Source organism: Cololabis saira, chromosome 3 (assembly GCF_033807715.1).
Source record: "Cololabis saira isolate AMF1-May2022 chromosome 3, fColSai1.1, whole genome shotgun sequence".
Classification (NCBI taxonomy): Eukaryota; Metazoa; Chordata; class Actinopteri; order Beloniformes; family Belonidae; genus Cololabis; species Cololabis saira.
This window is the reverse complement of record NC_084589.1, coordinates 44345493-44359709: the sequence shown is the minus strand read 5'-3', so window position 1 is coordinate 44359709 and position 14217 is coordinate 44345493. Positions and strand designations below refer to the sequence as shown.

Below are 14217 nucleotides of genomic sequence, written 5' to 3'. Positions count from 1 at the left end.
ATTTACACATTAAACGCCACTCATTATCCAGGGTTGAATGGAGAACTTGACTTTTCTCCTTTTCTGTGAGTGTATTTTGTATTCTTTGACTATTAGTGTGTTTTGTTGGCCTTTAAGATTGACTCTGACGGTTCCTTAGTTTCTTTTTAGGCTCAATACTTATTTTGTATGCATTTTTGATTTATTTAATTGACTATAGGCAATGTTTAAATGTGCAATGTTGATTTATTTACTGTGATTTTGTTTTTTTCTTTCAGTACAGAGCCTCTCACCCTCTGCTTGTTATTGGCAGGTCTTGCTGTTCAGGTCATGTGACCTCCTACCTGCTCACACTGAGCAGCTGTTTGAAATCACCTATTTAATTGTGAATTGAGCTGTCTGACAAACATTTCTCTTTTGTCCTGACGAAGGCCAGTTTGGCTGAAACGCGTAGACACGCTTTTAAGAGACTAGCCATGCAATAATAAAGGTATTTTATTAACCTTACCCTCATGAGTGCCTCAGTTCTCTGTTTTCAACATTTCAAAATGGTTTAAAATTAACAAACTATCACTGAATATAAAAAAAATCTAATTTTATTATATTTGCATCAATAAATAAAATATATTGTAAATCTAACAGCGGTCTGTCTATAGGAGATGACCCGCTCACCCAGGTTACATCAACAACCTTCCTTGGTGTAATTATCAATGAAAGTTTAAGCTGGGCCGCTCGGTGGCGCAGTGGGTTAAGCAGCGGGCCATATATTGAGGCTACAGTCCTCCTGCAGCGGTCGCGGGTTCGAATCCAGCCCGCGCACCTTTGCTGCGTGTCTTCCCCATTCTTTCTCTCTACCCCTTTCCAATCTGCATCTCCAATAAAGGGCCACTAGAGCCCAAAAAAAAAAAAAAAAAAAAATGAAAGTTTAAGCTAGAAAAACCACATCAACCACGTCTGTAAAAAATACTTAAATCTATTGGTATTATTGGTAAATTCCGTAGTTTAGCCACACACAGTAATTGGTCTGCAGATTCTGCCCCTCTTTTCAAACAACTCAATATTTTACCCATCTTTAAGTTAAATACATATTAAACCTGCAATTTTATTTTCAAAGTATTGTTCCTGCCAGTTTCATTTTCTTTGCCATGTAAAGATTGTTTTCAGTTCAACAGTGATATGCACCATTTTAATACAAGACAGGCTAATCATTTAAATCTCCAGAAGTTCCGTACTGGTTTGTGTCAGTTCTCCATCAGATACAGTTATGGAACACCTACAGCAATCTCGTCTACCTCTACTTCATTCAATCATTTTAAACAGAAACTCAGGACACATTTAATTGATCAGATTATCTAATGATATTTCTAGATTTGTTATTTTTTTCTTTAATCATGTAGAAACCATGTATTCTATTCATGCTGCTGTTTATTTGCTTTGTCTTTGTTTTTAGACTGCAATCATGTATTCTGCATATTTTAAATCTTTGTACAATATTTTGCTGTATTTTACAGGTAGAGGCCTCGTATAAGCCCCTTGGGCTTTTTGCCTCAGCCTAGCACATTACCAATCTCTCTTTACATTTGTATGTTACTTGTTCTGTTTTTATACTGTGCTGAATAAATAAATCTAAAAAAACGGCGATCTATATCTTTTCTACAGAATAAAAGATTAAGTGTAAAGTGTGAAATATCAGTCTGGTCCAGAGTCTGAATGGGGCATGAAAGGCAGCACCAAGTAAACAGAACAACAAGTTAGTTCGGGATGTTTCCGAATCCCACATCAGCAGCTGCTTGAGCTGGGGACTTTCCCATTTAGTTGGTTTGCTTCATCACCACGGCTTTTAACTGGAAACAAAGGGATCTTGTAGGAGTCATACTCATGTGTTCATTCATTCAACTTTCCAGGGTTACGTACTGACTCTGTGGAGTCTGATTTCAGGTTTCCAGGCGAGGTCCAACAGTCTGCGCTGACGGTCGAGCTCATCTTCATACTCCAAGATGCTTTTTTCAAACACTGACAATATTTCTACAGCAGCTGCTGTTAGTCGCTGACCGATAAACTCTCTCAGATGATTCACCTTAGACATTGTTGAAGAGGAAAAAGAAAGGAAACAACAGAACCGTCCTCTCCTTCTTCTTCTCTAGGTTTAATGGCGGATCACAACCAACGTTATTAGGTTCTACCGCCACCTGCTGTACCGGAGTGTGTAACATCAGGATCATTATTACACCAGGTTACAGTCTAACTTAAAGGGGGAAAAAAAGGAAATACCTAAATAAAATAAGATAACCACATTTAAATCTTATTATCTATCCCTGCATCTTTAAGAAAGACAAGGATTTCCTTATAACAATCCCTCATCACCTCACTCCTCCCTAATAACCTACTAAACTCCATTCCCGTCCCAGCTCGTACATCCTGTCTATTAAAGCGTTCCTTTCTACCTCATACTTGCCACATTTAAGAATCACATGCTCTACATTCTCTGTGACATCACACTCATCACATTTATCACACACGGACTTTGACATTAAATACAGAGTTGATTTTAAACTAGTATGACCTAATCTTAATCTAGAAATGATGACTTCCTCTCTCCTACACTTTCCTTTGAAAACCTTCATGTTAATTGACTTCTGTATGTTATAAAAATGTCTCCCTTTTACACCGTTGTCCCACACCTTCTGCCATGAATCCCTCACTGCCTTTCTAATTCATGATTTTGCTTCACCTTTACCAAAAGGAATTTCCATAATTACCTCACTACTCAATTTCAATGCTCTTTTAGCAATATTGTCTGCTTTCTCATTGCCATCAACACCCATGTGGGCAGGAACCCAACAAAACTGCACAGTAATTCCAGTTCTGCATAACCTCCACAACACCATTAATATTTCCAACACTAGATCTTCTCTTATTGTTTTATTTGAAGTCAAACTCTGAAGGGCTGCAGTGGAGTCTGAACAAATGACATAGTTCCTTCTCGCAGTTACAGTCAGTATTTCATTTACCAACGAAAGTAATTAGAACAAAATGCATACAACATTCTTTTCATCACTGGTTTACTACGACTTCTGTCATTTAGCAGACGCTTTTATCCAAAGTGATTTACATCTGAGAAAACAACACAAGCAAGAAAGTTTAGAAAGAGTTTTATTTTTTCCGACACAATGAGAGCTGACACAATTTATATGATAAACTTCTGATTGTTAATATCAATATATAAAATAAAAATGTTTTTTAATTCATGTGCACTTTATTATTTGTCATAAAACATTTATGTTGTTAAGAAACTTTTATTGCAATGGGCTTCAAAATAATACACATGGTAAGTCTTTGAGACATTAAAACATTTAAATATCCAACTTAGTTTAGTTCAGCGCTTCCAGTCGGTGGATTTATTATTGACGTGCACATGCAGGACTCATGAGTCACCGTTTGGCATTAAAATAAAAAAGTAAGTTAAGTCAGAGGGAAGGTAAACTTCGGATGGTACGACCAGAGGGAACACAGGGAAGGAAATGAGGATCAATTAACATGATTTTGGTGTGAAATATATAGATAAACAAGACTCATTTAAAGCTGCAGTTTCCAACATTTAACCACTAGAGGGAATAAAGATCCCAAACTAACCCCCAAACTCAGAATGACGGTTCATTCATGCATGAATCACCCACAGGTTTTCTGCAGGGGTTTGAAGCCTCTTTTTCCTCGTATTGTGGCAGGTTGGAATTATATAAAGCAAGAAGTTTAATGCGTAATTAGGGGCGTGGCCTTTTGATTGGCATTAATTTTTCCAACCTGTAAATAAATACTTTTTCTAGGATCTTAGAAAATGTTGGGAGTAAAGAATCAGGCCTGTAATTAGTGAATTGGTGTCTGTCTCCAGTTCTGTACAGTGGGAGGACTTTTGCAGTTTTCTTTTTTTTTTTTAAATGTCCCAGTTCTGAGCGACTGATTACAGCTGTATGTCAGTTAACAATCCATCAATAACCTTTTTGACTATTGTCACGTCACCACAGTCAGTTGACACCTTGTTTTTACATTTACTTACAATATCTATGATTTCTCTCTCCTCCACAGCTGTGAGAAACATTGAATCTGGATTTCTACTTATTAATGTTTCCTTCCATCCATCAGCTGATCCAGGATCACACATTTTTCTGCCAACTTTGGTCCAACACTCACAAAATACCTGTTAAAATGATTAACCACCTCATTCATATCATTAATGACTTCATCGTTATTGGTTAAATATTGTGGATAATTAGTCTGTCTTGAACTTTTCCTAATGGCATCGTTCAATATATTCCAAATACCTTTAACGTTATTTTTAGTCCTTATTCATGAAGGAATTCATGTCCCTCTCCATGAAGGCAAGTGGTCTCGGCCCTGAAACAGCAAAGTCCTCCCTCCATTATCATATTATTATTATTATTATTATTATTATTATTGTAATTATTATTACAAAAGTGCATCTCCTCGTTGAGTTTGCACTTTGAAAGAGATGGAAAATGGACTGGTACCAAAAGCCAGGCTTGTTGCACAAGGTTTTGAGGAAGTGCAAGTTTCTGCTACAGAAGGAATCTCCAACCTGTGCTTCAGTCTCTGAGGCTCCTTGTGGCAGGAAGTTATCAAAAACAATGACAACTGCATTTGATGGACATAAAATCTGCTTCTTTCATGGACTAGAAATGTGGAGAGACATTTTCATTAAACCTTCTCCAGAGACCAACAGAGCAGATCATCTTTTTTTAACCCACATCAACTCCATGGTTCCTGACACAGTGGATTCCTATCAGTTTTCCTACCGTGCCAACAGATCAGTGGATGAAGCGATGGCTTCGGCTTCACTTCACCTTCCAACACCTGGACAGGATGAACACCTATGCACGGCTTCTGTCCCTGGATGTGTCATTTGATGAAGCCAAGACCAGTGAAATAACAAACTGGATCAAAATGACGTGATTGAGGAAGTTGAGGATAAAGGACAAAAGTGCATCTCCACTTTTCAACTTCATTTGATGACATTTCTCTTTCAACATTGTTTTCTGAGCTAAATGCTGGTTGTACTGATCACGCTGTACCAATAATCTGCGTCAGTGACAACTTTCCTCTTGTTGATGCACTAAAGTCTTTTTTTATTTGTGTTTTTATTATTATTATTATTACGATAGATTGTTCACTCTTGGGTTTATGTTGAGCTTTTATAACTCACCACCAGGGGGCACTGCTGCTCTTTCTACATATGGAGAGTGTAATATTCCAGAATTATAAACAATAAAATGATTCATCCATCTAAAATGAAAACTTAATTACATTTTCATGATTATTTCTGACTAAATATGAGTTGAGGTAAAAAGACATTTACTTCTAAACGGATCTCTGATATAAAAGGGTTAAATCCAAAGTCTGTCCTCTTCCTGGAATGTGATCCCGATGATCCTCCCTCTTCTTCCTGCTCTCCAACCTGCAGATCTGCAGCTTCAAGACAGATCTACACAGGGCCGTTCCTGACCCATTTGGCGCCCTAGGCAAAATATTTGCTGGCGCCCCCCACCCCGTTCCCGTCCTGTCCCGTCCCGTCCACTACCAACACACACACACACACAATAGCAATTTCTTTAGGATGTATTAAATAATTAAATATATAATATGTAATAAATGAGTAATAAAACAACTCAGTGCAGCAGTTAAATAAAGAAACAAGTGCAAACACAAACAAAATTTCAAATAGTAAAATAGGTCAAGTAAAAGGTATTGCACACAAATAACAACTACTACCAATAATAACTATATACAAAATACCCTGTAAAAACCTCAATTTAGCCCACAACATCTTACAATAACAATTTTAACAACAATAACAACAGCATTATAGCCATTGACCGGCTAACATGTTAGCATCGCTCCCGTTTTCCCAACAATTATCTAGATTTTCAGCAGACAATCAGAAGTAAGTTTAACAATAAAACGTGAGGATTACTTAAATGCACATGATTGTCAAGGTCAGGGGCGGAGCAGGGGTCTCAGCCTAGGGGGGGTGAAGCATTCTAGATGGGCCCTTGAGGCCTAAACATCTCCGTTAAAACATAATCGCTAAAAATGCCACAGATCAGCTCTCTAACACACGCAGATGACATGGTCAGAACTATTCAAATGAGGTTTCAGCACCATGGATTTACCAGTCATTATGTCAAACCTAATTATAAGCCTAATGCAGACTTTAAGATATAAGTATCAAACTGGAGATAAAAATCTAATGACATCCAATGATGTCTATGGAAGCTCATTTCCTCCAGTAAAAGAAAAAAATAAGATGAAATCTTAGCCTTAAAAATAAAAATATCATAATTTTGTCATAATTTTGACATAAAAAGTCATAATTTCAACTTTTTATCTCATAATTATGACTTTCTATCTCATAATTTCGACTTTCTATCTCATCATTTCGGCTTTCTATCTCATAATTTCAACTTTTTATCTCATAATTATGACTTTCTATCTCATAATTTCGACTTTCTATCTCATAATTTCGGCTTTCTATCATAATTTCGGCTTTCTATCTCATAATTTCGACTTTCTATCTCATAATTCTGACTTTCTATCTCATAATTTTGACTTTGTATCTCATAATTTCGACTTTGTATCTCATAATTTCGACTTTATATCTCATAATTATGACTTTCTATCTCATAATTTTGACTTTGTATCTCATAATTTCGACTTTATATCTCATAATTATGACTTTCTATCTCATAATTTTGACTTTCTATCTCATAATTATGACTTATCGTGGGGATATTTTTACTTTTACTTTTTAAGTTTTCATCTTAGCCATAGATGTCGGATTGGCTGAGTAGATCAATTCAGACACGTGTGTTCAACCTACACAACAGTTTACAATGTGCGACGACATGTATTTAACACAATCAGACACGGTGGTCAGCGTCATGACAATGTTATCAGAAATAATTAATAATATGACAGCTTACCAATGATGGTTTCATCCAGGGGTGGGCAGAAAACCCCAACAAAACATATTTCCATCCACATCAAAACATATTTCCTGCTTTAAGGCTCCTTCTGATGCGACAACTGGCTAAAGGCTGATTTATGGTTCTGCGTTACAGCAACGCAGAGCTACGGCGTAGTGGGTGGGGGAGGGGGCGCCGCACGCGAGTGTGTTGAGGTGAGGGACCGCAGCAAAATTAATTGTGGCTGCCAGAGAGGAAGAAGGACGCAGCCAGGCAGAAATTAAAATTACAAAAACGATTTCATTATTATTTAAAGACTTTTGGCTATATATGTACTGTTGTTGTTTTTTAGTGTATTCATTTCTAATTAAAAAAAAAATAAATAAATAAAAAATAAAAAAATAAAAAAATAAAAAAAAACCAGCTGGTTGCATGGCGCCCCCTGGCATGCTGGCGCCCCTAGCATTTGCCTAACCTGCCCTATGGGCGGCACGGCCCTGTTTGCAGATGTAGGGCTTCTCACCCGTGTGCGTGGTTATGTGGCGTCTAAGATCCCATAAATTAGTAAAGGTTTTGCTGCAGGTGTTGCACGGGTACGGCCTTTCACCGGTGTGGGTCCTCGAGTGAATCACCAGGGTGGAACGTTGCGTGTAACTCTTTCCACATGTTTTGCAGATATAGAGCTTCTCGCCCTTGTGGATCATTTTATGCTTCTTGAGCATTGATGATTTTCTAAACGATTTTCCGCAGGTGTTGCACAGGTACGGCATTTCGCCAGTGTGGATCTTCATGTGATCCATTAAAATACTACTTTTACTGAACTCTTTCCTGCAAGTGCTGCAAGAAAATGCCTTCTTCCCCGTGTGGGTCCTGGTCAGCTTTGATTTACAGTTGCTGTCTGACGGGACAGCAGCATCTTCGTGGTCACCGTGTCGTCTCATTGGCTCCGGATCTGCAGTTTTACTGGAGTCTGAGCGTAAACTTTCAGTCCCTTCCTCATCTTTGTTTTGAGCTTCAGAAGAAGTGTGCAACAGCAGCTGGCCACAGTTTGGTCCTGGTTCACCATTTTCAATTCTCACATCAGCGACATTGACCAATGAGACATCCACCTCTACGTCCTCGTGCTTCATCTCCTGACCGCTGGAGTCTTCCTCCAGTTCTGTAGTCTGTGGATGCCCTGGTTCCTCCTGGTCCGGGCTGCAGCTCCTCTCCAGGTTATCCAGGTGCTGGTCACTGAAAACCCCGTCCTCCTCCACCTTACAAACATTTTCTTGTGGGAGTTCTGGAATTACAAAAAGGGACAAAAAGACAGGATTATAACAAGTCAAAATTGCTTCCCAGTGTTTGGTTGTATTTGTGAGGTTTAAACTTTGTCCTTAATCTTCAGTCTTCCTCTTCATCTATGTAGTATATTTGAAAACAAGTGCATTACTCTGTGTGACCATTAGGCGGCACTGTGACTGTACTCTTGTGTTACTGCTTTGGTATCGAGACAGTTGAAGAATAAAGTTGTTGTTCTAGAAATGGCTTCTTCCGCGTCATATATAACGATCTAACTACAAGTACTGCATATGAACACCTATATGAACATCCTCCAACCATCGTGTTTTTTTCCAGTGTCATCTCACATCTTGCTAGTTCTAGTTCTAAGTTTTAGAGTGTATAACAAAATAAATGTTGACCGGTTTGAGATGCAGGTTGATGACATCCGATGGGATGATGGATACACCCATGATGATGTTGAACAAGCATATCAGTTATTTTTCAAGTCTTACAACAGGTGCTTTCCTCTTGTCAGCAAAAAAGCAAACAAGGTCTCTGCATTTAGAAAACCCTGGTTTACACCAGATCTCCATAAGTCTCTGAAAGCTAAGAATAGATTGTATAAGAAATTCACCAGTAATTCATCCCCAATTAATATAGAAAATTATAAGACATTTCGTAACAATTATAATCATCTTGTTAGAACTGCCAAGAAAAATAACTTTTCCGACAAATTCAATGAGGCTTCTAATAACATAAAAACTACCTGTGGAGTCATTAACCACTTCTAAATATGGATAAGTCTACAGCCACTCTTCCATCTCAATTTGTTGATGAAAATCCAGTCTACTCTGACCCATCTGACATTGCATATGTTTTAACAATTATTTTGTTAATATTGGTACAGTTCTTTCAGAAAGGATAACTCTTATAGCCGGGTCTCCATCTGAGTTTCTGACAGGTTCCCATCCTTCTATTCAGAGCTTCAAGCCTCCTACAGAGAAGGAAATCTTGGACATAATTATGTGCCTGAAAGACTCTGTTGCTGGTCATGATGAGGTCAGATCTAACGTAATTATGAAAACTAGACATTCAATTGCTAAGTCTTGACCCATATTTTCACCAAATCTCTAGAAACTGGAATAATACCCAATGACCTCAAAATGGCCAAAGTAGTCCCTGTTTACAAATCTGGAGACCATAGTGTATTTAGTAACTACCGGCCCATTTCTGTTCTCCCAGGTTTCTTAAAGGGGACCTATTATGAAAAACACACTTTTTCTTGTTTTAACATATATAAAGTGGTCTCCCCTCACCCTGCCAACACAGAAAAGATGATACCCCATGAAAATCTGCAAGGTCTGCTCCCCCCCACCTTACAGAGTCCCCCAGTGTCATGTGGTTTCTGTGAGCCGTTTAGATTTGTGCATTTTCTTTACATCACCAAAATGCAAACCACGCCCTCGGTCTCCTCCGTTGCTGAAACCACGCCCACAACCAGCTCAGCCGGCCGCTCGAGCTTCCGCCATTGTTCAGCAGCGGTGGCTGCTGAACAGCGAGGGGGAGTAGAAATGAGATTTTGCATCGACATTTACCCTCATAAAAGGATCATATCCCACAGCACGGACCCGGTAACTGACACGAGTCAGCGGTAAGTTCCGTTTTTTTTATGTCATTTATATTTGTATGATCTTTGCATGGGCTAAGTATTTAGCTTAGCTCCGGAGCACCGGGGCCGCATACGGAGCTGCGGGGGCTGCTCACGGACCGGACCGTCGAGGAGCCCCGCCGGCTCCGGGGGAACCGGCTCCGGGGAGCCGGCCCCCCGGGCTCGGGGCTCTATTAGTACCGTAATACATTTTTCTTCTGTGGTTTCAGATCTTCCAAGCACCTGGAGCTGTTCACATTCAGAAGACGCACGGTCCTTCCTAGAGCCAGCAATAGTGCATACATTTTATTTATATATTTTAACAATAAAGTTGCCATTTGTGAAAATTCAGTGTTGTGATTTCTTTACAGTTACATGATTCATTTGTCTTGTAACATAAGAAGTGAAATGATGAGGAATTGGAGTAAATAACCGTGGTGTACCTGTTTAGAATTAAATTCAATCTTCCTGTTTGAAGACGAGGTGACTAAAGGCTGATTTATGGTTCTGCGTTACACCAACGCAGAGCCTACGGCGTAGGGTACGCGTTGATTTAACGCAGAACCGTGGACACGCTTTGCTACGCAGCAGCAGCACTTCTCCCCGGAGGGACGCTTTGTCTCCTCCCCTGCTACACGTCATTCAAACAGCCAATCAGCGCAGAGCCTCATTATCATAGCCCCCCCTTCCCTTAGAATGGAGCACAGAAAAAGGGGTTAGAAGCGGTAAAACTATAGACACGGCCCACAGGCTGGATTTCTGATGTATGTAGAAAAAACAAGCTTTAGATTGTTTTTAAGACATTCAAGGCCTGTTTAAAATATACATTAAATGCCATAATATATATATATATATATAGTGTGTGTGAGCGCCGCGTGAGTGGCAGCTCGTTACAGCAGCTCCTGCTCACCTTTGAGCTTTTTCTCCTTTTTTTCTCCTTTAATTTTGTAATCTTGTTATTTTTTGTAAGTGTGTATATATTATTTATTACTCTGCACCATGGAGACCAAAACAGCAGTCTTGATCTCAACTTCTTCACTACTTTTTTCGCCGTTTACGCCCGTGTCCGGGGGTCCCGCAAGCAGTCCTATTGTTTACAGCAGGGATCAGCTGCTGGCGCTCCGCAACACCGCGCTGCTGCCGTCCCATGAGAGACCCGACGTCCCCCCCGAGATCAAGAGGAGGAGACGGGGATGCCGTGTCGGAGCTCAGCGCCGCATCAGGAGGAGGAAATACAGACCTGTTCTCCCGTCTGTTTTAATGGGGAATGTAAGATCTCTCCCTAACAAGATGGATGAGCTGGCGGCGCTGAGCGGGCATCAGCGGGAATACAGGGGACAATAAAATACTGGACCTTTTTTATGCCAACACCAAGGAGGCATACACCTCATCACCACTTCCCCAGCTGGGCAGATCCGACCACAACCTGGTTAATCTCCAGCCTGTGTACAGACCCCTGGTGCACAGGGAACCAGCTGTCTCCCGCACAGTGACGAGATGGTCCAGCGAAGCTGAAGAAGCTCTGCAGGACTGTTTTAACACTACTGTGTGGGAGGAACTCTGTGACTCTCATGGGGACGACATTGATGGTCTCACTGACTGTATTACAGACTACATCAACTTCTGTGTGGAAAACACCGTACCCACCAGGACGGTAAGGTGTTTTTCCAACAACAAACCCTGGATTAATCCTGGCATAAAGGCCCTCCTGAAGGAGAAGAAGAGGGCCTTTAGATCAGGAAATAAAGAGGAGCTGAAGACTGCTCAGAAGGAACTAAGGAGGAGGATCAGGGAGGGGAAGAACTGCTACAGGAAAAAGATGGAGGAACAACTGCAGCAAAAGAACATCAAAGGAGTCTGGAAAGGCTTGAAAACCATCTCTGGTCACAAGAAGAAACCAGACTCCCAGGCTGGGGGGGATCAACAGTGGGTGAACGATCTAAATTTGTTTTTCAATAGATTTGATCAGTCTTCTCCCCCTCCCCCAACCCAGCTCACACTGCTGCAACCCCTTTCATCCGCTTCTACAGGACACCCCCCCTCCCCCTCCTCCTCCTCCTGGCAAGTGAAGAGAAGGCCGTACCTCTTGCTCTCCTTTCGTCCTTGCTTGGTAGCAAAGGGACTGAAACAGTCCATCCCTCAGAAGGTAAAGGAGGGTGATGGTTCCACACGTTCAGGGGGTAAATCAGCCATCCTTTGCTCTTCAGTTGGTTTCCGATACCCGTCCACAGGTGACGCAGTGGCGAATGTAGGATGCTACTGCCCGGTTAATTCCTGGAATCCAGTAGCCATTGGACCTGATGTCATTAATGGTGAGGCCTTTACCTTGATGTTTCATCCTTTCGTGATGGTGAGCAATCAAGATCTTTGTGATGTGATGGTCTTTGGGGATGATCGCAGGGTGTTTGATGGAGCTGGGAAGAGAGGAGTTGCTCAGTCTTCCTCCCACCCTGAGGACACCATCTTGGTCAAGGAATGCATCGAGAGAGTATAAGGGATTGTGAGATGGTAGGGGGATCCCTTTCCTCAACAGCTTCAACTCTTCTTGATACATATTTCCCTGCAGATCCTTGATTATGCGATGTTCTGCATATTGTCGTTCTGTTACGGTCGTAAGACCGTTTGACCTGTTTTTGCTGATGCGCCTTAAAATCCGTGCAACAGCTCTAGTAGCCAGGGACCAAGATGAGAACTTGGACAAGCGATCAACCAGGCTTACTCGTTCAGTAGTTCCTGTGGTGAGTGCTAGAGCACTTCTGACCTCGGGATCTCCGATTGTTAAGTCCGGAGTTTCCTCTGCTGGTAGCTTCATTTCCTTGTTCCATAGGAACTTGGGACCAGTGAACCAGGTAGATGACAGAAGCTCACTGGTAGTCAAGCCCCGAGAAGCGTGGTCAGCAGGATTGTCACTTGTTGGAACATATCTCCATTGTTGAGGGGCTGACATGAGCTGAATCTTCTGAATGCGGTTAGCCACAAAGGTGTGGAATCGCCCTGCTTCATTTTTTATACGGACTCTACATCCCATTGAATCCCGAGCGCTCTCTCGAGTGGAAGATCATCGAACATGAGGTCCATATCTGTCACATTGGTTGCCCGTTCAGAGAGGGGTATACTCTCTAGGACATCTCTGTTATTCGACACGAACTTGTGGAGTCTAAGACAACCGGTGGCGCAAAGTTTACGCGCCTCTCTGGCAAGCTGAATAGCATCTTCAATGTTTTCTACACTTGTGAGGCCATCATCTACGTAAAAATCCCTCATGATAAATCGTGAGCCTTGAGAGTAGATGTTGGCATTCTCCTTAGCTAGATGCTTCAGCCCGAAATTAGCACATCCAGGAGAGGATGCTGCGCCGAACAAATGTACCTTCATACGGAACTCACTTGGCTTTGAGTTCAAGTCTCCTTGCCTCCACCACAGAAAGCGCAGGTAATTCCGATCAGCTTCATCGACATGAAATTGATGGAACATTTTCTCAATGTCACACATCAGTGCAATAGGGTGTTGACGAAAGCGGATGAGAACTCCACTTAAGTTGTTCAACATGTCAGGCCCGGAGAGAAGATGGTCATTTAAGCTGGTACCTTTGTATTTGGCTGAGCAGTCGAACACTACACGAAGTTTATCAGGCTTCTTCGCATGGCGAACACCATGATGGGGAATGTACCATCTTTCTCCGTTGCTCCCACCATTTTCGATCTGCTCTGCATCTCCCCTTTCGATGACCTCTTCCATGAACCTGACGTACTGCTCCTTATATTTTTCATCCCGTTGCAGTTTCCTTTTAAGGTGGTTGAGGCGTATCATGGCTGAGTCTCTGTTGTCAGGCAAGTAAGGTCTGGTTTTGAAGGGCAGAGGCATTTCGTAATGGCCATGTATGTTTTTCCGTATGCTCTCATCTAGCTTATTGAGAAAGGTGATGTCATCTTGGGAAACCGTTTTACCATCTTCACTTCCATCCTTGAAGTCAGACTCCAGTATACGGATCACATCAGCGGGAGTTGCTGGAGGCAGCTCTTTAACTGTGATTCTATGACACATATAACTTGTGCTCAGTGAGCCATGGCCTTGTGAAGAGCGCCCCACAATGCTCCATCCTAGGTCTGTCCGTATAGCATAGGGTTCTTCGTCTCCTCCTAGAATGACTTGTCTTGGAGCCATGGCTCTAGAGCAGTTGTAGCCAATGAGAAGCCCAACTTCACAGTCCTTCAGCGGTTGAATCTCTTCAACTATTTCTGTGAGATGACTCCATTGTTTAGCCGTCTCACAAGTAGGAATGTGAGCGCGGTTCATCGGTATACAGTCCTTTGTGTAGGTCACCGGAAGATTGACTTGAATGGCAGAACT

At 41.4% G+C, this 14217-nt stretch overlaps 1 protein-coding gene across 1 annotated transcript in view; it reads left to right on the top strand.

Moving 5' to 3' along the window:
* The window catches only part of LOC133440368 (zinc finger protein 37-like), an 801383-nt gene that overhangs the window by 342706 nt on the left and 444460 nt on the right, over nucleotides 1-14217 (top strand). The gene's annotated exons all lie outside the window — the stretch shown is intronic.